At 43.5% G+C, this 26,929-nt stretch overlaps 1 protein-coding gene across 3 annotated transcripts in view; it reads left to right on the forward strand.

Moving 5' to 3' along the window:
- The window catches only part of HNF1B (HNF1 homeobox B), a 134,945-nt gene that overhangs the window by 77,888 nt on the left and 30,128 nt on the right, over positions 1-26,929 (forward strand). The gene's annotated exons all lie outside the window — the stretch shown is intronic.

The raw sequence follows: 26,929 nt of genomic DNA on the forward strand, positions 1-26,929 counted from the left end.
CCTGGAGCAGGGCTGCGGCTATGTTGTACCTGGAGCAGGGCTGCGGCTATGTTGTACCTGGAGCAGGGCTGCGGCTATGTTGTACCTGGAGCAGGGCTGCGGCTATGTTGTACCTGGAGCAGGGCTGCGGCTATGTTGTACCTGGAGCAGGGCTGCGGCTATGTTGTACCTGGAGCAGGGCTCGGTAACGCCTGCTGGGGCCTCACCTGTGTGAACAGCGGCCTCTGAACTAGGGTCTGTAGAATATACACGGGAGGGGCTGTGTGACACCCGCTTCAGGGGGGCCCCATTATTTATCGGGACTAAGGGCCCCTCCAGACAATGAGCACATAGAAGCAGAGCATGGCCTGGGCAGAGAAGTCATACTAGTGATTTATAGGGCCTCCACCGGTCTGTTTGCTACTTGTTCTCTATCTATTTATCTTCTATCTATCTATATATCTATCTATCTATCTATCTATCTTATATCTATCTGTCTGTCTGTCTGTCTATCTCATATCTGTCTATATATTTGTCTCTGTCTACTTGTTCTCTATCTATCTATCTATCTCATATCTATCTATCTCATATCTATCTATCTATCTCATATCTATCTATCTCAAATCTATCTATCTATCTCTGGTATCTATTATATTTCTATTTGTCTATCTATCTACTTGTGCTCTATCTATTAACTATATATTTGTCTATCTATCTCATATCTATCTATCTATCTATCCATCTCATATCTATCTATCTAACTCATATCTATCTATCTCATATCTATCTATCTATCTATCTATCTATCTATCTCATATCTATCTATCTATCTATCTATCTATCTATCTATGTCTCATATCTATCTATCTATCTATCTATCTCTCATATCTATCTATCTATCTATCTATCTATCTATCTATTTCATATCTATCTAACTCATATCTATCTATCTACCAGTCCATACATCTATCTATTATATATATATATCTCTATTGTATTTTCTGTAACCCACGCACATATAAACTAGCAGCCTTTCAATTGTCACTACTCTGTTCTACACATAAAGTATAAGTAAGTTATTAAAAGTTATCAATTATTTACCAGTGAATTAGAATTATTAGTTATTTTTATTATTTAAGCTATACTATAACAGTCTGTAATCTCTCTCTATTGTTTATATATATATATATATATATATATATATATATATATATATATACACACACATGTTTTGGATTTTTATCATGAAATGATTTGTTGTAAGAATATAGAGATATAACATTCTAAATGGATTTCCATGTACTGTATCTTCGTATTACAGCCAGACCAATGACGGCTCTAATGTCTGCTGTTTATCCCTACTTGTGCCTTAATAAAACAGATCAAAGGGGTTCACTGGTTTGGAAGGAGAAGGTGGCAATGTTCTCCGCCATTGTGTACTTTTACCAGCAGTTACATACTGGGAACAATGATCAGCCTGTTCTGCCAGTTGTAGTAAAAGCAGAGATATCTATGAAAATATGTAAGAGCCCAGAATGGGGTTTTAAGGAAATTAAATACAATACTGTGTCCTAAACAAGTGGAAGCTGTATTATCCTGTATATGTTTTATTATGAATTGAAAACTTCTATATAACTTTGAGTTTTGTGCTCCACACTTTTGTGCAGAAATTATTTTTCCTTATCAGCAAAAATATCCTGAGATTTAAAGACATATTGTTCAGATGCATACGCCATGATTCATGTCTGAAATAAAAAACAATAGGAGGCAGGCTGGGCATATTCTAACAATACAGTACCCACTTTAACCACCCAACACAGGTCACTCTTCCATCAATTTTCCTGCTTTAGATTTTCTGCTGCATTCTGTCTGAGCCAAAAACCACATGTAAACCACATGAGTGTGTACATGCCCTAAATGAGCTCTTTCACATTTTCATTAAATAACAATGCCTAAAGGAAATTATGCATTTTGGGCGGAGTTATTGCTAAGTATAGTAACTAGTTAAAATGGACTTTTTAACACTTGACACTGTATTATAATAAACTGTATAGCACAGATTTACTGTATGTTCCTATGGATGGGATGGCTGCCTTACTGTTTCATACATTATCCTTAGATATAAACTTTTCACTTAAGGGGATGTTCACACAGTGTACAATGTACCAACGTATTATATTGTATGTGCGCATTTTATCTGTAATTGGAGAAAATGCCTCTGCAGTTTTTACCAATTACAGACAAAAAATTGCGCGTAAAATAAGTTGGTAAATTTAATGCTGTGTAAATATACCCTAAACATATTAAAAAAAATGTCTATGCAACTTTGTATGAAATAGCAACTTAAAAATAATACACCATGGCAATTGTATGAATAAGAAGAATTCGTTTGATAATTATAAGAGTCTGGACAACTTTTCTGTTAGGCAATGTTCACACAGTTTTTCGTCCTGTCCTTTCACCTTTAAATACTCCAGTAATTTTTAACCCTTTTTTTGCAGTTTTTTTTAATTCAAATAATGGCTGTAAAATAAAATGCGTTCCTTACCAGACATTTTGTTTAGCTCCATTGGACAGAATAACAAATTTTTTTTTTTTTTTAGTTATTAAAGATTGAAAAAATATGTATAAATGTAGCATTACTGCTTAAAATACGGTTAAAGGTGTATTACTTTCTGCTGATTTCAGCGTCCAGGCCCCATCTGGCCTGTTTGCGCAAGTTACAAAAACAGCGTAGCTCGTGTGACTATGCCGTTTGTGCAACTCCCAGTGAAAGTTACACATGTTGCATTAAAAAAATCTATGCAAATAAATCTTTGTTAACTTCTGCCATTAAGCCAATACTGTTAAAGGTAAAAATGTTAGGCTAAACATGGTGTGAGGTAGCCTGACCCAACTAAACAGGCAGTCACCTGGCAGTCCAAAGAAGGATTTTGACGTTTCACATTCTTTTCTTTTTTTTTTTTTTTTAACGTTACTTCTCTGTGTCCTAAGTATCAATGTTAGCTCTGGATTTACCTTAGTATTAGTGGGAGGGTATAGTAAATAACTACTTGAAAAGGAGATGTGGCTAAGAATACACGTGTATTTATTTAAATGGCGTAAAAAAGCCCTGTATGCCTTGTATACTAAGTAGACCTAGGTGAGCAGCTTTATGCTGATCTTTCATCTATCCGCTATTGTGAAACTCTTATTTTAAACAATAATGGAGATCTAGAACTACAGTGCAAACATAAATAGAGCATAATATTGTATTAGTATAGTAGTAACATTTGTTTTGAAATGCATTTTGGCTTTCACCTTTTTAAGTACATGATCTGAACATTATACATACACATAAAAGCATAGAAGATTATTGCAGAAAAATAACTCCCTGATCCATCAGTCTATACATAGATTTCTCTCTCTCTTTCGCTCTCTCTCTCTTTTTTTAATCTAAGCATAAATGATATTTTCTCATGTTTCTCCTATTTAACCTCAGATTGAACTCCTTTGATCTGTTTATTTCCTTATATTTTATTTAAGAATACTTCCCTTGTAAACCTTTTTATCTTTTTTTTTATATTTAAAGAAGTCATCCAGGATTAGAAAACATAGTTGCTTTCTTCCAGAAACAGCACCTGTCTTGTCTTTAGTTTCTGTCTTTTATTGCAGCTCAGTTCCATTAAAGGAAAACTCCAGTCAAAATGAACTTATCTCCTATCCACAGGATAGCTGATCGCAGGGGGTTCGACTGCTGGGGACCCCCGCGATCTCCAGAAGGGGACCCGGCTCTCAGTGGGGAGTGCATGCTACAGATGGCACCAAGTCCATTCATTTCTATGGGAGCACCACAAAGACTTGAGTACAGCACTCGGGCATTACTGGCACACCCATAGAAATAGATGGCGCACGTGCTGTCTACTTCACTGACAGCTGGGTTCCTGTTACAGAGATTGTGGGACCCCCACAATCAGCTACTTATTCTCTATACTGTGGATAAGGGATAAGTTAGTTTTGGCTGGAGTTCTCCTTTAAAGTAAATAAGGCTGAGTTTTAATACTGCACATATCCTGAGGACAGGTGCGGCGCCATTTTTGGAAGAACCTGTTTAAAGATTTTAGTCAAGTCCCCCTGATCCTTCTTTCCATCAGACTATAAAGATTAAATTCTTGATGTCTTTTTTGATATGTTTTATGCTTTCATGAAGGTTTTTGTTAATTTATCATTTTAAAGACTATTTCTAGTTTCAGTAAGGGATTTTGTTCATAACATTTCTTCCCATGAATCCAAGTACATTAATATATTGTGTAGATTTACATTGTTGACCATGTATATTATCTCATGACTGAGGAATGTCCCTCTGTGGAGCATGGATGACCGCTCACATATTCAGGACGTCATAAAGTACACATTATCACTAGACTGGCATTAGGTATCCAGCAGTAACCTGTCTGTTCAGGATGCTGTGGCTATGAGTTGTACGAATACATGAATGTTTTTATAGGCTAATGACTCATTTGTCAGTGGATTTGCGTGGTCACACAGCACATCTATTGCTCTCTATAAATTAGCCTTATTTGTGAGTTAGGAAACTGTGTAATCTAATCTGCACCACCTTTTAGGTGGCTTAGGTAATGCCAAGAATTGACGAATATTATAATTTTTTTTGGCGCAATATAAATCCCACCCCCTTTTTAGGGTCACACTCATTTTACAAAAAATTGCACTCACAGTGTGAAAACAAATCAATATATTTTATTTTATGATGCATTTTCATTTGTAATCAGCAAAAAAGGCCCTTAGTTTGCTGACTATGGATGAATATGTGCGTGCCAAATAAAATACGTCAGTACATGTGTGAACTTAGCCTATGGGTGCGTTCACACGTGCGTATTTTCTGCTGCAGATATGCTGCAGATTTGCTTCAGCATATTTTGCTGCCCATTGAAGTCAAGGGGCAGCAAAATCTGCAGCAGCAAATCTACAGCAGATCTGCCGCAAAAATATGCACGTGTGAATGCACCCTAAGGGCACGTTCCCACGTGCCGTATTTTGCTGCATATTTGCTACTGTGTATTTTCTTTCCCATTGAAGTCAATGGGCAGCAAAATACGCAGCTGATAAATACGCAGCAAAATACGGCACATGGGAACGCTCTCTAAGACTGGTAACAGACACAGGGAGTTTTTGTCCAAAAACGCCCTAAAAAAAACCCACTATACCCACCTTATGCAAGTTTATTTTTTCCCAAGAATAGTGTCATTAGATGTTAGCAGTCTTTCAGAATTGCTGCATGCTATGGTTTTTCTTTTCTGAAAACTGTTGCGTTTTTACTCCTATAGGATGGAAAAAATGCAAAAAAAAAAAATAAAGGCATGCATACATGTATGCGGGCATTTTATTTTTGAGCGGTTCCCCTCCTAATGATGAAGAATCACATGACTTGCAATTAGAAAGACACATGGGAAAAATACCACTTAATACAATACACACTATTTTTGGAAATAAAAAATCCTCAAAAGCATTATGGAGGAGAAAAAAAGGGGCATTTTTTGTGGCTTTCTTTCCAGAGCAAAAAAGAAATCACCAAACAAAATTTGTGTCTTTTTGTATGAATAATCTGCATTTTCCATTGAGACATAAATCAGTGTAATGTACAGGAATATGGTTAAAACTGAGACAATCTACTGTAGTTGAAAAAATGATATATCCTTGCAAGGGTGCCATCACTTATGTCTGTCATTTAATATATAAGTTGGTCGGCAATTCTCTTGGGGGAGGGGGGTGAATGTGGTGGATTAGGTCCAGAAGCAGTGTAAATAAAGCCCCAGCACTCACCACTTGGTGAGTACTGGGACTTTATTTACACCTATGTCAGTCAGTCCGGTTCTGGTTCCCTACGGCACTGTATTAAAGGGCCAGAGGGAAACTGATGATCAAACTAATCTCATTTGAATGGAACAGTTTAGATTTATCTGGCTCCTCAATTGGGACTCCGGACTCTTGTGCTGCTTTGAAAATATGAAAAAATTTAAAAATTATTTTTCGCGCTACTTTTATTTATTTTTTTCGCGCCAAAAATGTTTTTTGTTTTGTTGCAGTCATATTGGATTTTTTTGTGCCAACATTGCAGATTTTTGCGCCAAATTACATCCCAGAAAATTCTAGCGGAAACATCTCACTAAATACTCCATGGTTACTAGTGCCCAGACAAACAATAACTGTATAAATGAAACATTTCTGAGCTTAAATGTGAGTGCAGGTGCAGTGACCAAGAATTTTTTTTTCTTTTTTTTATAACATTTTTCAATTATAATTATTTCTTTTTACTATAAATAGATAAAAAACAAAAAGGAGAGCTTCCCATAGAGTAGTATGTTTGATACTGCAGGTGTGCAACGGTGAGTATATGAAATATCGCTCACCTTGTAAGGTTGTGTATGGCACACAACAACCTTATATGCCTTGATATATAGCAGTGCAGCCTCCCGGGGTTTTCAAGTCCGAGGGTAAGCTCTACTCGATCCATGGATCCAAAGTGGTGAGAGAAGAAAAAAATCTCCGGGTTGGTGGCGCAAACTGCTTCCGATAGAAATTTCAGAGAAACTTATGAAGATAATAAAGTTCTTTTATTTGCTTTGTCATCAGACGCGTTTCGAGGCGTGCTGCCTCTTTCTCAATGAACTTGGCAAAATTTGTATCGGAAGCAGTTTGCACCACCAACCCGGAGATTTTTTTTCTTCTCTCACCACTTTGAATTATTTCTTTTTGTAATAATTACTGAAATAACACCTTTTCCCAAAAAAGAACAAAAATAAATAAAACTACAACCACTTCTGTGATTTCTACACTATCAAAAAGCTGGTGTGAAAATTTAGATGTAAACTGGACTCTCACCCCTTCTAAAATATCATGTAAAGCAGACAATATACGTGGACACACTCACTTTTACAAAACTGGCGTGAACAGTGTAAACTGCGGCACAAAGCTCTTTGAAAATGTGGTCGATACTTTTTGCGCCAAAATTTTGGCGCAGAATTCTTTCTCCCCCAGTATACCTAAAGCTTACGCAGAAATATTTAGTTTACAATTAATGATACTATATTTTGTTTTTATCCCAACAATGTTTTGGAATTACTTACACATACATTTGCTACTAATGGAATGATTTGGCTATAACACATGCTTTACTCACATGGGGTACGTTTACACCATGAAGTCAAATCTGTTATTTAGTGTTTTTCTGTGGCAGAAAGCTAATGCTGAGCCCAGGATTTCCGTGGATCTACCACTTACTTCCACAATGATTTTTTTCCACGGCAGATTAAGATGTTGGTTACTTTCACACACTGGACAGGTTGTAGTTTTCTGTTTTATTAGACAAAAAGCAAAATACTTGTGTAGCTTTAAAAAAAAAAAATGCAGTTCGATGGCAACATGAAATGGCGGAAATGGTAGAAATTGTTAAGGCCCCTTTAAACTTTTTAAAAGAAAGTAAACATTGTTTTTTCCGTGGCTGCTTATAATAGTATCAAGCTGCTTACAAATAGTCCCTTTTATTACAAAGTTAACCCCAAAGAAATAGCAATGTATGTAGTGTTATATAATGTTCATGCATATTTAATAGCAGCTCGATACATTTTTGTCTGTCACCTACGCCTAATGGGTCATACCGTTGCAGTTTTTGCCAATTGCAATTTTTGTACGTTATTATAAATAATAATATTATTATTGATATAGTCTGTTTACTTTCTTTACAAGAACCTAAATAATGTAAATATAAAAAAAAGAAAAGTAATGCATATACACCCTGTTGACAAAATATTCCTTTATCTAATATCAGTGGAATGCCTAAAGAAGCAGCCTGTATAAACTGGTGCATTCAGCACTTACGGTCTTTAATAGCTAAGTCTGGAACGTGCATTCCTGTTAGAGCTGCAGCAGCACACACACACAAACTGTATAAAAGTCTTGACATGATTCCAGGACCCAATGTTTAATACACTTTTAGTGTTGCAGTGGTATCTCCGGGAATTACAAAACCTCTTGACTATTTAAAGAAATTAAGCTTTAGTCTAGTATATAACGCATGGTCCTTGGTGTGTACTTTCATTCATCTACTGGACCGGTGTTTCCCAACCAGGGTGCCTCCAGCTATTGCAAATCTACAGCTCCCAGCATGCCCTGACAGCCTTTGGATTAGCAAAATTACAATTGTTTAGATACTTCTTCAGATGTTTTGCTGGCCTGTAATAAGAAAAACAGGGCACTTCATATCTCACAGTTTAAAGCGCAACTGTCATGAGGTTTGGGGCATGTAACCTAACCACAGTGTGTGTATGGTGTGTAAAATATGTCTTGCTTTTATACCTCTTATTATGGCTTTTGTTTAGATCAAAAACACTATTATATGCAGCCACTGACAGTCGGATAGGCGTGGCCAGGGGTTCGCTATGCCCCTCGGCCTCCATGCCTATCCCCCGTACACCAGCGCAGGGACCTCTGTGTGCATGCGCCCCTTATCTTTCATATGTAAGCGCTGACCGCCATTACTTTACAGAGCGAGCGCTCTGCCTGACACCTCCGTGTGCACGGACAATACTGGAGGCAGAGAGTGAGCGCTCTCTGTCTCTAATGAATGCAGTAGAGCCCAGCGTATCTCCGGCACGGGGAGAAGTAAGAGGAGAAGGTGCACAAAGGCGTCAGACAGCTGGAGTGAACGCTCGCGTTCTGTAAAGAAATGTCGGCACTTACATATGAAAGATCCCATCGCTGGTGTACAGGGCATAGCAAACCCCAGGCCATGCCTATCCAATTGTCAGTGGCTGCATATAAGGCTAAGTTTCCACTTGTTTTTTTTTCTGGCAGTTTTTGGATATCTGCCACTGCAGTTTTTGAGCCAAAGCCAGAAGTGTATTCAAAAGGAATAGGACATATAAAAGAAGGACTTACACTTCTCCTCCCTTATGGATCCACTTCTGACTTTGGCTCAAAAACTGCAGTGGCAGATATCCAAAAACTGCCAGAGAAAAAACCAGCGGAAACTTAGCCTAAAAGTGTTTTTTGAGCTAATAAAAGCCGTAATAAGAGGGATAAAAGCAAGGCTGTATACATATTTTTCACACCATACACACACTGTGGTTAGGTTATATGCCCCAAACCTCATGACGGTTTTGGGTATGTATCTAGGTGGTACAATTTTTTTTTGTGGAAGTCAGACATGGTTTTGACATTGAAACTAGATGAAGAGGGCGAAAATTGGCTTCATCAGGAAGATTTCTGTAGCCATTTTTTTTAGGATGCATTAGGGATTTGGTATTTTGAAAAATGTGGTTGTTGATATAATAGAGGGAATGAATGTTGATGTTAATAGTAAAATAAAACATAATAGTATGTTTTTTATATACTATGCCAGGGGTACGCAACCTTTTGGTAGTTCTGTGCCAAAATTATTTTAGAAGTTGCTTGGAGTGTCATCAATATGGGTGTGGCTTTATTATGGGTGTGGTTTACTGTGGGTGGGGTTTGTGGGGGTAGGGCTTATCACAGGATAGGTGTTTTTTTCCACAATTTTTACAATATATTGTCCCTGCTGTAAGAACCTTATGAAGGATATATATGAAGGAGATTGCCTCATAATGTTTTTGTTCAACATTTGTTCAACATGGATAACCATTTTAATGCAGACCCCAGAATCAGACCCCACCATAATACACACCCCAGAATCAGACCCCACCATAATACACACCCCAGAATCAGACCCCACCATAATACAGACCCCAGAATCAGTCCCCTCCATAATGCAGACCCCAGAATCAGTCCCCTCCATAATACAGAACCCAGAATCAGTCCCCTCCATAATACAGACCCCAGATTCAGACCCCTCCATAATACAGACACCAGATTCAGACCCCACCATAATACAGAAATCAGAATCATCACCCACCATAATACACACCCCAGAATAACCACCCACCATTATACAGACCCCAGAATCACCACCCACCATAATACAGGCCCCAGAATCAGTCTCCACCATAATACAGACCCCACAATCAGACCCCACCATAATACAGACCCCGGAATCACCCCCACCCCCATAATACAGACCCCCGAATCAGACCCCACCATAATACAGACCCCAGAATCAGTCCCCACCATAATACAGACCCCAGAATCAGACTTCACCATAATACAGACCCCAGAATCACCACCCACCGTAATACAGACCCCAGAATCAGACTCCACCATAATACAGACCCTGGAATCGGACCCCACCATAATGGAGACCCTAGAATCACCACCCACCATAATAGAGACCCCCGAATCAGACCCCACCATAATACAGACCCCAGAATCAGGCCCCACCATAATACAGACCCCAGAATCAGACTTCCCCATAATACAGACCCCAGAATCAGACTTCACCATAATACATACCCCAGGATCACCACCATAATACAGACCCCAGAATCAGACTCCACTATAATATATGCCCCAGAATCAGCCCCCTACCATAATACAGACCCCAAAATCAGTCCCCACCATAATACAGACCCCAGAATCAGACTTCCCCATAATACAGACCCCAGAATCAGACTTCACCATAATACATACCCCAGAATCACCACCATAATACAGACCCCAGAATCAGACACCACTATAATATATGCCCCAGAATCAGCCCCCTACCATAATACAGACCCCAGAATAAGACCCCACCATAATGCAGACCCCAGAATCAGACCCCACCATAATACAGACCCCAGAATCAGACCCAACCATAATACAAACCTCAGAATCAGACCCCTCCATAATACAGACTGCAGAATCAGACCCCGCCATAATACAGACCCCAGAATCAGTTCCCACCATAATACAGACCCCAGAATCACCCCCCACCATAATACAGACCCCAGAATCAGATCCCACCATAATACAGACCCCAGAATCAGTCCCCACCATAATACAGACCCCAAAATCAGACTTCACCATAATACAGACCCCAGAATCAGACCTTACAATAAAGGAGACCCTAGAATCACCACCCACCATAATACAGACCCCATAATCAGACCCCACCATAATGTAGACCCCAGAAACCGTGCCCTCCATAATACAGACCGCAGAATCAGTCCCCACCATAATACACACCCCAGAATCAGACCCCACCATAACACAGAACCCAGAAAAAGTGCCCTCCATAATACAGACCCCAGAGTCACCACCCACCATAATACATACCGTAGAATCAGACTTCACCATAATACAGACCCCAGAATCAGACCCCACCATAATAGAGACCCTAGAATCACCACTCACCATAATACAGACCCCATAGTCAGACCCCACCATAATGCAGACCCGAGAAACATCCCCTCCATAATACAGACCCCAGAATCAGTCCCCACCATAATACAGACCCCAGAATCAGATCCCACCATAATACAGACCCCAGAATCAGTCCCCACCATAATACAGACCCCAAAATCAGACTTCACCATAATACAGACCCCAGAATCAGACCTTACAATAAAGGAGACCCTAGAATCACCACCCACCATAATACAGACCCCATAATCAGACCCCACCATAATGTAGACCCCAGAAACCGTGCCCTCCATAATACAGACCGCAGAATCAGTCCCCACCATAATACACACCCCAGAATCAGACCCCACCATAACACAGACCCCAGAAAAAGTGCCCTCCATAATACAGACCCCAGAGTCACCACCCACCATAATACATACCGTAGAATCAGACTTCACCATAATACAGACCCCAGAATCAGACCCCACCATAATAGAGACCCTAGAATCACCACTCACCATAATACAGACCCCATAGTCAGACCCCACCATAATGCAGACCCGAGAAACATCCCCTCCATAATACAGACCCCAGAATCAGTCCCCACCAGAATACACACCCCAGAATCACCACCCACCATAATACAGACCCCAGAATCACAACCTACCATAATACAGACCCCAGAATCCCACCCACCATAATACAGACCCCAGAATCACCACCCACCATAATACAAACACCAGAATCACACCCACCATAATACAGACCCCAGAATCAGACCCCACCTTAATAAAAACCCCAGAATCAGTCACCTCCATAATACAGACCCCAGAATCAGTCCCCACCATAATACACACCCCAGAATAAAACCCCACCATAATACAGACCCCAGAATCACCACCCACCATAATACAGACCCCAGAATCAGACCACACCATAATACAGACCCCAGAATCAGACCCCACCAGAATACAGACCTCAAAATCAGACCCCACCATATACAGACCCCACCATAATACAGACCCCCGAATCAGTCCCCTCCATAATACAGACCCCCAGAATCAGACCTCACCATAATACAGACCCAAGAATCATACCCCACCATAATAAAGACCCCAGAACCGGACCCCACCATAATACAGACCCCAGAACCAGTTCCCTCCATAATACAGACTCCAGAATCAGACCCCAGCATAATAAAGACTTCAGAATCAGACCCCACAATAATACAGACTGCACAATCAGACCCCACCATAATACACACCCCAGTATCAATCCCCACCATAATACAGACCCCAGAATCTGACCTCACCATAATACAGACCCCAGAATCAGACCCCACCATAATGCAGACCCCAGAATGAGACCCCACCATAATACAGACTTAGGGCTGGACTGGGTGTGAAAACCAGCCCTGGAAAAAATTCCATACCAGCCCCATAGTGTTGCGTCATTATACCAGCACTTCGTCATTTTCTTGTTCATATAAGGTAAAATATAGTTCCCCCACATTAGGTGCAGTATAGTCCCCCACATTAGGTGCAGTATAGTTACCCCACATTAGGTGTAGTATAGCTCCCCCACATTAGGTGCAGTATAGTTCCCCCACATTAGGTGCAGTATAGTTCCCCACATTAGGTGCAGTATAGTTCCCCACATTATGTGCAGTATAGTCCTCCACATTAGGTGCAGTATAGTCCCTCAAATTAGGTGCAGTATAGTCCCCCAAATTAGGTACAGTATAGTTCCCTCATTAGGTGCAGTATAGTTCCCAACATTAGGTGCAGTATAGTCCCCCACATTAGGTGCAGTATAGTTCCCCCACATTCGGTGCAGTATAGTTCCCCACATTAGGTGCAGTATAGTCCCCCACATTAGTTGCAGTATAGTTCCCCACATTAGGTGCAGTATAGTTCCCCACATTAGGTGCAGTATTGTTCCCCCACATTAGGTGCAGTATAGTTCCCCACATTAGGTTGGCAGTATAGTTCCCCCACATTAGGTGCAGTATAGTTCCCCACATTAGGTGCAGTATAGTTCCCCACATTAGATGCAGTATAGTTCCCCACATTAGGTGCAGTATAGTTCCCCCACATTAGATGCAGTATAGTTCACCCACATTAGGTGCAGTATAGTTCCCCCATATTAGGTGCAGTATAGTCCCCCACATTAGGTGCAGTATAGTTCCCCACATTAGGTGCAGTATAGTTCCCCCACATTAGGTGCAGTATATTTCCCCCCACATTAGGTGCAGGATAATTCCCCCACATTAGTTGCAGTATAGTCCCCCACATTAGGAGCAATATAGTCCCCCACATTAGGTTGGCAGTATAGTTCCCCACATTAGGTTGGCAGTATAGTTCCCCACATTAGGTGCAGTATAGTCCCCCACATTAGGTGTAGTATAGCTCCCCCACATTAGGTGCAGTATAGCTCCCCCACATTAGGTGCAGTATAGTTCCCCCCACATTAGGTGCAGTATAGCTCCCCCACATTAGGTGCAGTATAGCTCCCCCACATTAGGTGCAGTATAGTCCCCCACATTAGGTGCAGTATAGCTCCCCCACATTAGGTGCAGTATAATTCCCCACATTAGGTGCAGTATAGCTCCCACACATTAGGTGCAGTATAGTTCCCCACATTAGATGCAGTATAGTTCCCCACATTAGGTGCAGTATAGTTCCCCCACATTATGTGCAGTATAGTTCCCCCACATTAGGTGCAGTATAGTTCCCCCACATTAGGTGCAGTATAGTCCCCCACTTTAGGTGCAGTATAGTTCCCCCACATTAGGTGCAGTATAGTCCCCCACATTAGGTGCAGTAGTTTCCCCACATTAGGTGCAGTATAGTTTCCCCTCATTAGGTGCAGTATAGTTCCCCACATTAGGTGCAGTATAGTTCCCCCACATTAGGTGCAGTATATTTCCCCCCACATTAGGTGCAGTATAGTTCCCCACATTAGGTGCAGTATAGTTTCCCCACATTAGGTGCAGTATATTTCCCCCCACATTAGGTGCAGGATAGTTCCCCCACATTAGTTGCAGTATAGTTCCCCACATTAGGTGCAGTATAGTCCCCCACATTAGGTGCAATATAGTCCCCCACATTAGGTTGGCAGTATAGTTCCCCACATTAGGTTGGCAGTATAGTTCTCCACATTAGGTGCAGTATAGTCCCCCACATTAGGTGCAGTATAGCTCCCCCACATTAGGTGCAGTATAGCTCCCCCACATTAGGTGCAGTATAGTTCCCCCCACATTAGGTGCAGTATAGTCCCCCACATTAGGTGCAGTATAGCTCCCCCACATTAGGTGCAGTATAGTCCTCCACATTAGGTGCAGTATAGCTCCCCCACATTAGGTGCAGTATAGCTCCCCCACATTAGGTGCAGTATAGCTCCCCCACATTAGGTGCAGTATAGTTCCCCACATTAGGCGCAGTATAGTCCCCCACATTAGGTGCAGTATAGTTCCCCCACATTAGGTGCAGTTTAGTTCCCCCACATTAGGTGCAGTATAGTTCCCCCACATTAGGTGCAGTATAGTTCCCCCTCATTAAGTGCAGTACAGTTCCCCCACATTAGGTGCAGTATAGTTCCCCACATTAGGTGCAGTATAGCTCCCCACATTAGGTGCAGTATAGCTCCCCACATTAGGTGCAGTACAGTTCCCCCACATTAGATGCAGTAGAGCTCCCCACATTTGGTGCAGTATAGTTCCCCCACATTAGGTGCAGTAGAGCTCCCCACATTAGGTGCAGTAGAGCTCCCCACATTTGGTGCAGTATAGTTCCCCCACATTAGGTGCAGTATAGTTCCCCCACATTAGGTGCAGTATAGTTCCCCCTCATTAGGTGCAGTACAGTTCCCCCACATTAGGTGCAGTATAGTTCCCCACATTAGGTGCAGTATAGCTCCCCACATTAGGTGCAGTACAGTTCCCCCACATTAGGTGCAGTATAGTTCCCCACATTAGGTGCAGTATAGCTCCCCACATTAGGTGCAGTATAGCTCCCCCACATTACGTGCAGAAGAGCTCCCCACATTAGGTGCAGTATAGTTCTCCCACATTAGGTGCAGTATAGTTCCCCCACATTAGGTGCAGTATAGCTCCCCACATTAGGTGCAGTATAGTTCCCCACATTAGGTGCAGTACAGTTCCCCCACATTAGGTGCAGTATAGTTCCTCACATTAGGTTCAGTATAGCGCCCCACATTAGGTGCAGTATAGCTCCCCACATTAGGTGCAGTACAGTTCCCCCACATTAAGTACAGTATAGTTCCCCCACATTAGGTGCAGTGTAGCTCCCCACATTAGGTGCAGTACAGTTCCCCCACAGACATACAGCCTTCAGCCATATACAATGTATGGCTGGAGGCTGTATGCCTGTTTACTGCCCCACTTCAGTATTCCGACCACCGCTCTGGGGTCACGATCTACTGCTATGGCCTATGGGTAGATCGTGACTGCGGAGCGGTGGTCGGAATACTGAAGATGACGTGCCGCTGGTCTCTTACCATGCGCGTGTGTCCTCCTCACCGCTGTGACTATGGGTGCACGCATGGGACGTCAGTGACGTCCCTGCGTGAGCAACCTCCCGGCGGCCCCAGCGTTTTTAAAGTTAACGTGGGCCTGCGGCCGCAGAGAGGTAACCGGAGCATCCTTGTGTCCCGAAAAGATTTTTTGGCACACAGGGATGTCAATAATGTGATGCAGCCACATCTCAAAGCGGCCCCAGGTCCGGCGGCCCTCCGGGAAATTTCCCGGTATCCTGGTAGGCCAGTCCGGGCCTGTACAGACCCCAGAATCAGTCGCCTCCATAATACACACCCCAGAATCAGACCTCACTATAATACAGACCCCAGAATCACCAACCACCATAATACAGACCGCAGAATCACCACCCACCATAATACAGACCCCAGAATCAGTTCCCACGATAATACAAACCCCAGAATCAGACCCCACCATAATACAGACCCCAGAATCAGTCCCCACCATAATACAGACCCCAGAATCACCACCCACCATAATACAGACCCCAGAATCACCACCCACCATAATACAGACCCCAGAATCAGGTCTCACGATAATACAAACCCCAGAATCACCACCCACCATAATACAGACCCCAGGATCAGATCCCACCATAATACAGACCCCAGAATCAGACCTCACCATAATACAGAGCCCAGAATCAGACCCCACCATAATACAGACCCCAGAATCAATCCCCTCCATAATACAGACCTCAGAATCAGACCCCACAATAATACAGACCCCACAATCAGACCCCACCATAATACAGACCCCAGAATCAATCCCCTCCATAATACAGATCCCAGAATCAGACTCCACCATAATACAGAACTCAGAATCACCACTCACCATAATACAGACCCCAGAATCACCACCCACCATAATACAGACCCCAGAATCAGTTCTCTCCATAATACAGACCCCAGAATCAGACCCCACAATAATACAGACCCCAGAATCCGACCCCACCATAATACAGACCCCATAATCAGTGGGGTGGGGTCTGTATTATGGTGGGGACTGATTCTGGGGTCTGTAATATGGTGGTGTCTGATTCTGGGGTCTGTATTACAGTGGGGTCTGATTCTGGGGTCTGTATGATGGTGGGAACTGATTCTGGGATCTGTATTATGGTGGGTGGGGATTCTGGGGTCTGTATTATGGTGGGTGGTGATTCTGGGGTCTGTATTATGGTGGGTGTGATTCTGGTGTCTGTATTATGGTTGGGGGTGATTCTGGGGTCTGTATTATGGTGGGGTCTGATTCTGGGGTCTGTATTATGTTGGGGTCTGATTCTGGGGTGTGTATTATGGTGGGGTTTGATTCTGGGGTCTCTAATATGAAGGGGACAGTCCCCACCATTATACACACCCCAGAATCAGAGGGGTCTACAACAAAGTTACACTTCTACCTAATAGTAGAGGCAGGAGCACTTTCATACCTCCAAATCTGCAGGCTCTCTCACTCTCCTTGTGTCAGTGGCAGCTCTGGCAGGCAGCGGTCAGCAGAGCACACTGAAATGGCATGGCATAGTTAAGCATATGTATACAGTGACCTCACCAGCAGAATAGTGAGTACAGCTCTGGAGTATAATACAGGATATTACTCAGGATCAGTACAGGATAAGTTATGTAATGTATGTGCACAGTTACCTTACCAGCAGAATAGTGAGTACAGCTCTGGAGTATAAGACAGGATATAACTCAGGATCAGTACAGGATAAGTAATGCAATGTATGTACACAGTGACCTCACCAGCAGAATAGTGAGTACAGCTCTGGAGTATAATTTAGGATATAACTCAGGATCAGTGCAGGATAAGTAATGTAATGTATGTACACAGTGAGCTCACCAGCAGACTAGTGAATGCAGCTCTTGAGTATAATACATGAAATAACTCAGGATCAGTACAGGATAAGTAATGTAATGTATGTACATAGTTACTCCCCCAGCAGAATAGTGAGTACAGATATGGAGTATAATACAGGATATAACTTAGGATCAGTACTGAATAAGTAATGTAATGTATGTACACAGTGACCCTGTGGTGACCCACGGTGTATGGCGGGACCACGGGGTGTAGCGGTTTAGGTGGTAGTAACCCATGGGGCAAGAAGTTGTTAACCCCTAGTGTTCTTTTGTACATGCATTTGGTTAGCTACAGGAATACCTTCAGGGCATTAAAGTACCCTGGCACACGAAGACAAGAAGAAATTACATTAGTTATATGATATTTTAGTGTCTAACAGTGGTGTGTATATTTGACTGAAATTTGTGATGTACATGACTTTTGTTATTTAGACTTATGTGTACTGAACTTATGTGTGTACACTATTTAGCTCAGTCTAGATATCTGGCTGGCAGTTGTCCCTGTGTCGACCTTTGGGACCGACGCAACACCACAACACTCAGTAAAATTCTCTGTTTCAGGAGCTCTTGGTGCTTCTGGAGTGGCAGTACACTCTTGCAGACTGAACTCCAGAACTGAAATAGGTCCTGGACTAGCTGGATCCATGTGATTTAAAGGTGATACTGAGGGACTGGAATCTGGAGTACAAGCCGATGCCACAGGAGACAGAACAGGAGCCAGTGAAGAAACTAGGGATGGTTGTACCCACCCTTGCAACGGCATAGCACAGAAGACCGCAGGCTGACTAGGGGAGAACATAGGGACATCCATGGACGGGTGGATCCCTTCTCCAGGCACATACTCCCTAGCATCTGGTGGAAGAGATGCAGGATGTTCAGACAGATATTCTCTAAGGCACAATTTTATGCGATTGCGAGGTACCACCTGTGGTTCATAACCAGTCTTCTGAATATCATCGGAGTCTGGATAGGATACTGCGGTGATAGTGTAGGGCTCCGTTTCCCAAATGGAGTCCACCTTATGCGTCCTCGGGAACTTGTAACCAAACTTTGTCTCCCAATTGTAGAGGCTTGGCAGAGGCATGACGGTTATAGTCTCTTTGCTGCCTTTCTTGAGCTTCGCCCATTCTTCTACCAACAATCTCCTTCACCTCTTGGATTCTTCTCTGATGGTCTGAGACCCAGTCTTGTGAAGTCTGAGTTGTTAAAGGGGACTTGCAATCCAAATGCCCGATCTTTCGGCAGTTGCCCATGTCGACTTATCAGGAAGAATGGGGTGTATCTAGTGGAGCAATGAATGGTATTGTTATAGATCTCCAACAATTCTGGCAATAGCCGGGGCCACTCTTCATGCTTGGACACAGACGCTGTTCGCAGCATGTGGATGAAGACTTGATTGACGTACTCACATAATCCATTCCCCTGGGGATGGTAAACTGTAATCTGAAGTTTCTTGCAGTCATGCAACCGACATAATTCTTGGAACAGTTGGGCCTCAAAGGCTGTTCCCCGATCTGTGAGGACCAACTCCGGACATCCCAGGGTCTGTACGCAGTTAGAGTAGAAATTCTGGGCAGCTGTTTTGGCCGTGAGGTCTTTAACAGGCACACCTACTTCCCACTTGGAGTAGTAATCCATCATGGTGAGAGTGTGAGTGTACCCAGACCGGGTAGGAGACAACTTGACATGGTCTAGCACGACCCAGCTGATTAGGCCTTTCACTTTGGATGGGATGGAGGGGTGCTCTTGCATCCTTGCGTAGGTTCCTTGCACTACTTCTCGACATCGCTCTGCATCCCAATCCAATAAAACCTTTGTATGGCAGTGGACTAGGTCTTGTGGACTCCAAAGTGTCCTGACTGATTATGGTAGGCATTAAGGACCATCGCAGCGTCTCTTCGGGGAACCAGAATGTGATGAAGTCGCTGACCAGAGACTGGATCCAAAGAATTCCTGTACAACAGTACCTTGTGCACAAACAGTTGTTTCCTCTGTCGCCACAGCCTTTTAAACCCGTAGTCACGTTGAGCTCGGCGTAGACGGGTTGGCACTTTTTTCATTAACAGGTAGTCCAACAGATCCCCCATGACTCGACTTTCATCTTGCAGAGTCTTCCATGTGTAGAGGTCTTCCTGAACCCTTTTGGACCTGGGTTCACTGTCATCTCACGTAGTCAGGAAACTCTGACTCACGAACCTTTGATAAAATGGGGGCATTTCCACATCTTCCCACTTGTCTTCGACAGGTTGTTCTTTGCCGGGAGTCATCCGAGACAATACGTCTGCATTCACGTTTGACTTTCCACTTCTATACTTGATGCTGAAGTTGTAGTTGGCCAGTCTGGAGGCCCAACGCTGTTCAATGGTCCCCAATTTGACAGCATTTAGATGGGCCAACGGATTGTTGTCTGTGTAGACGGTAAAAGGCGAGGCAGTCAGATAATCCTTACATTTTTCGGTCACGGCCCAGACCAAGGCGAGGAGCTCCAACTTGAAGGAACTGTAGTTTGAATTGTTCTTCTACGCTCCTTGCAGATTTCGGCTGGCATAGGCTATCACCCGCTCTTTGCCCTCCTGGACTTTAGACAGGACGGCACCCAGGCCCTCAAAACTGGCATTGGTATATAGCCGGAAGGGTTGACTATAATCCGGATACGCCAGGATAGGTGGTTCTGTCAGCAAATGCTTAAGAGCTCAGAACACTGTCTTTTTCTCTTCGGCCCACTTGACAGGTAGTCTTCCATTATAGTTTTCCTTCCCGGTACCCCTGAGGAGAGCTGTAAGGGTTTCAGCAATCTAAGTGAAGTAGGGAATGAAGCGGTGGTAGTAGCCGACAAATCCCAGGAAGCTCCTGATGTCCTTCACTGTGCGTGGGGTAGTCCAGTCCTTGACAACATCCACCTTTCCCGGATCAGGTTGAACTCCTTCCGAGCTGACGACATATGTAGTGTACCTGAGGTTTCAACAAATGACATTTGGAGGGTTTAATTTTCAGCCCATGACAGTTCAAGACCTGAAACAACTCTGTGAGGGGGTTAAGATGCTCTGGATAAGTTTTGGAGTATACGATGATGTCATCTAGATATAGCAAGACACTCTGGAAGTTGAGATGTCACAGGCATCGCTCCATCAAACGTTGGAAGGTAGCAGGGGCGTTGCATAGCCCAAAGGGCATACTCTTGAACTCCCTTGAACCCCATCGGGGTCACATAAGCAGTCTTCTCTCGGTCCCCTTCAGCCATGGGTACTTGCCAGTTTCCGCTGATTAAATCTAATGTGGAGAAGTATGCGGCTGATCCTAAAGCAGTTAAGGACTCTTCGATCCGGGATAGAGGATAGTCATCTTTATGCGTGACATTATTCAGTTTATGATAGTCCACGCAGAAGCGGATAGTCCCATCCTTCTTTTTGACAAGGACCAGAGGAGCTGCCCAGGGACTCTGACTCTCTTGGATGACGTCAGCGTCCTTCATTTCAACTAACATCTTCTTGACCTTTTGATACATGCCTGTTGCTGCAGGGTGGTGCCTCTCCTTGATTGGCAGACTGTCACCTGTCAGGATCCGGTGTGTTGTACCATGGTAGTCTGGCCATAGTCGGTGGGGTTCTTGCTGAAAGCTTCATGGTACTGCTTGGCTACTTTAATGACTCCACTGACCTTTTCTGCTGGGGTGTTTTCACCCCCCACTTGGAGCCGGATCCACCAAGGTTCAGAATTACTTGTTCCAAGCCCCAGGGCTGCCTGGGCTGTTCGCAGCCGGGCCACTTGTGTCCTAGTGAGGATGTCTTTTGGCCCGATGAGGTACAGCTCAGCAACTGGAGTATATTTCAGCAGGATGGTGGCAGCATTGGAAAGGTTAACTAGATGGACTGGGACTTTCCTATTGGAGACGGTGACTAGACTAAAGGGTAATCTTCCAGTTGCATCGGCTCCAGCAATGCTTTTTAATCTTTGTTCCTAATTCCAGGTCGGGCACGGCACCAGATGATGGTCTCCGTATGAGGCTGCAAGACTACTGACCGGATGTCCTGAATTCGTACTTGGCAAACTTCTCCTTGACGGTTGACAAACTTCTGTTCCGCTTGAAGAATCTTCAGTAAAACAGGGTCTCATAATGTTCATCCCCAATATAAACTCTGCTGCACCCATATCGGATACATTGGTTACAATTACTCTCTGTCCCCTGAGTATATGCTCTCCCACTTGAATGGTTGGCTCCCAGTATCCATGTTTCCCATTCCCTGCCATTACTTTAAAATCAACATCGTCAGGTTCACATAACAAATCAGCACTCCAATATCTGTAAAAGACATCCTTGGGTATGGTGGACACCTGAGATCCCATGTCAATTAGGGCCTCCAACTGTACCCCTTCTACAACAACTTTTACATAAGGTCATATGGCGACTTAAACATGCTGAATATGGACTTGGTGACGATTCTCCTGAGGGCCAGTCCTCGACCTCAGGGGATTCCCGTTTTAAGCCCAACATTGTGTTCTCCAATGTCCAGTCTTATTACAATGGCTACAGAAGGGCCTCTGAGTACCTGAAGGTCTGTTAGAGGGAAAATTATGGGAAATAGCAGGACGGGGAGCAGGGAAAGATTTTATAGGCAGAGGTGATTCCTGGTTAGGCGGATTGGTCCGGCTAGCAAGCTCTTTTACGGTCAGCTGCCATCAATGTCCTGCCTAACACTTTGAAGTTCTGAGGCCACAGGGATTGATGGGGAAGGTGGTACTGGTACAGGAGCAGATGGTGCTGGTGGCACTGACCTAGCAGACACCCCTAGTGTTTCTGAGGGAGAAGTGCTAACTTCTTCGGACTCAGCCCGGGACTCAATAACTTGGATGGCTAGTCTCTTAAAAGTGGGAAATGACCAACTAGGGTTTTGTACCACTAACATTCTAAGCTGGGCTTTGTCCCATTTATTGTGAGCCCCATCAATAAATCTGTCCATTAGTACCTTGTTGCCCTGCTCAGGAGTTATACCATTTAGTCTCTGGACAGTCTCTAGGGCATTTTGTAAGGCTACAGCATAAGCTCGGAGGGTCTCACCTGGTTTCTGTTGTCTCTCATACAGGCCGAGACGTACTTCTGATGGAGAATGAGATTCAAACACTTGGTACAGCCCCTGAAAGATCTGCTCTACCGTCGCCTTCTCGGAGGTGGGCCAGGTGCGGACTTCCTTAAGTGCTGGTCCTTGTAGCTGTCCAGTGAGCAATTGCACCTGTTGATTAGGGGGGAAAGAATAGAAAACTAAAATGGTTTGTATCTTCTCTTTAAAATCTCTCAGGGTGAAGGGGTCCCAATTGTAGGTGGGAAGAACGGGGTTCCCCAAGAAGACTGGTGCGGCTACAGGAACTCCCAAACTGTTGCACTGAACGGGAGGTGGAGAGGGTAGAACCCTCCGAGTTTCCACAGCAGGGGGTGTTCCAACCGCTGGGGTTGAAGAAGCACCCTCGTCCTGTGGTCCTGGAGAACTGGGTGCTGACATCTTGCAGGCTTGATTGAGTGCGCTGTCGCTTTAAGAAGCTTGGGGTGCGCTGGCCCTGTAAGAAGGTTTGAGTGCGCTGCCATGCAGGATTGCTTGAGTTCGCTGGCCCTTTAAGAAGTCTTGCGTGCGCTATCGCTTTAAGAGGTCCAGCGATGTGCTGCAGCAGCTGGGGTAACCTTTGCTGCAGTCCCCTGATGTATGCCGCTTACTTGTATCCCCGGCTGACTTTTGCAGTGTTTGTGCAGTGGTGGACTGGTACAGGGATGCGGGCGCAGCCACCGGAGCCTTTAGGATGGCTGCACCCGGGGAACTTCCGGCTGGGTCCGGTGAAGAAATACTTCCCTACTGCAACATGGGGTAGATTTTTTGTTCCTCTCTGCAGGCTAAGGAGACGTGACTGCGGAGGACTGGCGGGGCGGAGCTGCGATCGCTCGTGTGCGCGGGAGGACCCAGGACTGACTTGCAGGTACTCTTGGCAGCAGTAATGCAGTGTTCTTCACCTCCCCCTTACTTTTTATGCGCCCCGGCAAAGCACAATTTCACAGACAATGTCCCGTACACTTTTGGACATAATTTCTGTTGCAGCGTCGACAATTCTTTGAATACAGTTCTGAAGGGGGAGGACTAGTGGCTTTGTGGCAATGGATCAAAGAACTTTTGACCCTGGGAAGCCCAGGGTCACTGAAACCCTTATTATCTCCCACCCCTAAAATTTAACCTTTATTCATATGTTTTTAAAAGAATTTATAAGGTGAGTATATAACTTAAAAACTACGGGCTTGTGTGTGCTTAATAGTATTGTTTATATTTCATCCAGTTATCACTGGTAAATGAATTGGTCCATATGTGGACTGCAGTTCCACAGTATATTGCACGCACAAGCTGACGATATTAAAATGCTGAAAATGCCCCCTCTACATGTTTCACTACTTCCGTAGCGTCCTCAGGAGGGAAAATGGGCATCAACTCCTTGGTCTACCTACTGAGTATTTATACCTCTTGGGAACTCCCACTTTCATAGATCCACCTATCATAAGTTCATTATTTAATGCGCACCTGTGTAACGCTAATTTGGACCAATCAGGTCTTGTTTACTGGTATTACCTGTATCTCCATCAACCTATCATCATTCCGGAGTTATCTCCTCGTTGACGGTGGGAATTGGTTGTTGCGGTTTTGTGGCAATGGCACACCCGTATTCTGTTGCGGGTGGCCTGGTGGTTGAGTGGTTAAGGCACACACCCATCCTGTTCCTGATGCCAAAGTTGTGGTGACCACGGAGAGTAGCGGTGTAGGTAGTGGGGCCAGATGGTATTAAACCCTAGGGCAAGATGTTGTTAACACCTAGTGTTTGACGAGGAGATAACTCCGGAATGACCTAGTGTTGATGAGGAGATAACTCCGGAATGATGATAGGTTGATGGAGATACAGGTAATACCAGTAAACAAGACCTGATTGGTCCAAATTAGCGTTACACAGGTGCGCATTAAATAATGAACTTATGATAGGTGGATCTATGAAAGTGGGAGTTCCCAAGAGGTATAAATACTCAGTAGGTAGACCAAGGAGTTGATGCCCATTTTCCCTCCTGAGGACGCTACGGAAGTAGTGAAACATGTAGAGGGGGCATTTTCAGCATTTTAATATCGTCAGCTTGTGCGTGCAATATACTGTGGAACTGCAGTCCACATATGGACCAATTCATTTACCAGTGATAACTGGATGAAATATAAACAATACTATTAAGCACACACAAGCCCGTAGTTTTTAAGTTATATACTCACCTTATAAATTCTTTTAATAACATATAAATAAAGGTTAAATTTTAGGGGTGGGAGATAATAAGGGTTTCAGTGACCCTGGGCTTCCCAGGGTCAAAAGTTCTTTGATTAATTTTCACCCTAACCCATCCTGGGAATTGGTTGTTGCGGTTTTGTGGCAATGGCACACCCGTATTCTGTTGCGGGTGGCCTGGTGGTTGAGTGGTTAAGGCACACACCCATCCTGTTCCTGATGCCAAAGTTGTGGTGACCACGGAGAGTAGCGGTGTAGGTAGTGGGGCCAGATGGTATTAAACCCTAGGGCAAGATGTTGTTAACACCTAGTGTTTGTGACGCCAGGATGTGGTTGTATGGTGTAGGGCACCGCCGATAACCAACCCAGAATCAATCCTTGTCAAGAATTAAAAAAGGCAAAGTGGATTTTTGGGTGACAGCTAATTCGGGGAGAACTCCCTGAAACTCCTCTGGCTATTAGCTATAACCCAACAATCCACTTTGCCTTTTTTAACTCTTTACAAAGATTGATTCTCCATTCTCAAGCGTTGGAGTCCCCTGCTCAGTGGACCACCAGTCACTGAGTAACTGCCACAGCACAAGGAAGCGGCCGCAGCGAGTGATCTGCATATCCCTGCTCCCACGATCCCACATCCGCACTGCTGTGAACTCATCCATCCTGGGCCGGACGCAGCTCCGAGCCACCTGCCGCCACAGACCTACGTGCCAGGATATCCACAACAAAGACGGAACAAACACCTAAGAAGACTGCAGGTATTTCTACCAGGCCTGGTGAGCTGTGAGCACCAGCACCCGTGCCAGTCTGCACAATGCTATATTTCATTGTATTCATTCCTACGCATTAGACTGCTACAAACCACAATTGTATTTATAGCTCTGCTACTATTTTTTACTCTATTTTTATTATACATCATTTTACAAGTGATTCTAACTTTTTCCTTGTCAAAGACTGGTACCATCATTTTAAAACCATTTTTTATGTTGCATTATGCTATACTGCTTTTGACCTATATATATCAATATCTCTGTAGCAAGGGCCCTGCTCAGAGACTGAATTTTATTACCGACTATATTGGCAATTTATTTGAATAAAGCACATTATATTTAGATACCAGCCACATCTCCCATATAATTTTTTCCCACATACGCACTAGCACAAAATACTGTGCCTAGAGGTCTGAATTTCTCAATTTTATTACTAGTTGCTTAAATAGCACTAAAAGGAGGTACTGGTCTTACTTGCTGTTTAAAAATCTGGGGTATCTTAAACTGTCTACTTTAACTCTGCAACACCTTTTGCAAAAATTTTTTTGCTGCATATTATATATTTTCTGGGTGCAATTTAAGCCCTACTTTCCTTTCCAGAGGCCACACCCCCTATTAAAAAAATTGTCTCACATTACGTAAACAAGATTAAGTTCTTTTGAAAATGTGCCTTGCAAAAAAAATAAAAATAAAATAAAACATCTTTGAAAATCACCCTTGTGTACCCTTATGTAGATATTGGTCATGTTAATGTGTTTTGTGTTAATTGGAATATCCCTATTGCATTAATGCAGAAATTAAAATTTTGTTTGTATGTCCCACACCCTCCTATTCCTGATATGAAAGGATATTACTGTTTGGTGGCAAATCTGCACATATTCCCTAATAACCAATTAACTTTTTTTTTCCAGAAAGGGGAGGGGGATTCAGTTCAGGATAGCATGAGACTTATAAAATCGAAAGAAAATTACCACCCAGTTGGCTATTGGGGAAATATTCATATTTGCAGCCAAACAATAAACACAATAAAATACAGCACTGTAATCTGGGCTACAGAGGCTACAAATGGTGTTATGCATAACTAGTATAGGATTAGATTAGTTTAGGCTAGAATAGATTAGTATGGGTTGCAGTAGGTAACTATAGGATATAATACGGGAAATCAATCATGCACTGTGTTGTTCCTAAAT

Source organism: Hyla sarda, chromosome 2, assembly GCF_029499605.1.
Source record: "Hyla sarda isolate aHylSar1 chromosome 2, aHylSar1.hap1, whole genome shotgun sequence".
Taxonomy (NCBI): domain Eukaryota; kingdom Metazoa; phylum Chordata; class Amphibia; order Anura; family Hylidae; genus Hyla; species Hyla sarda.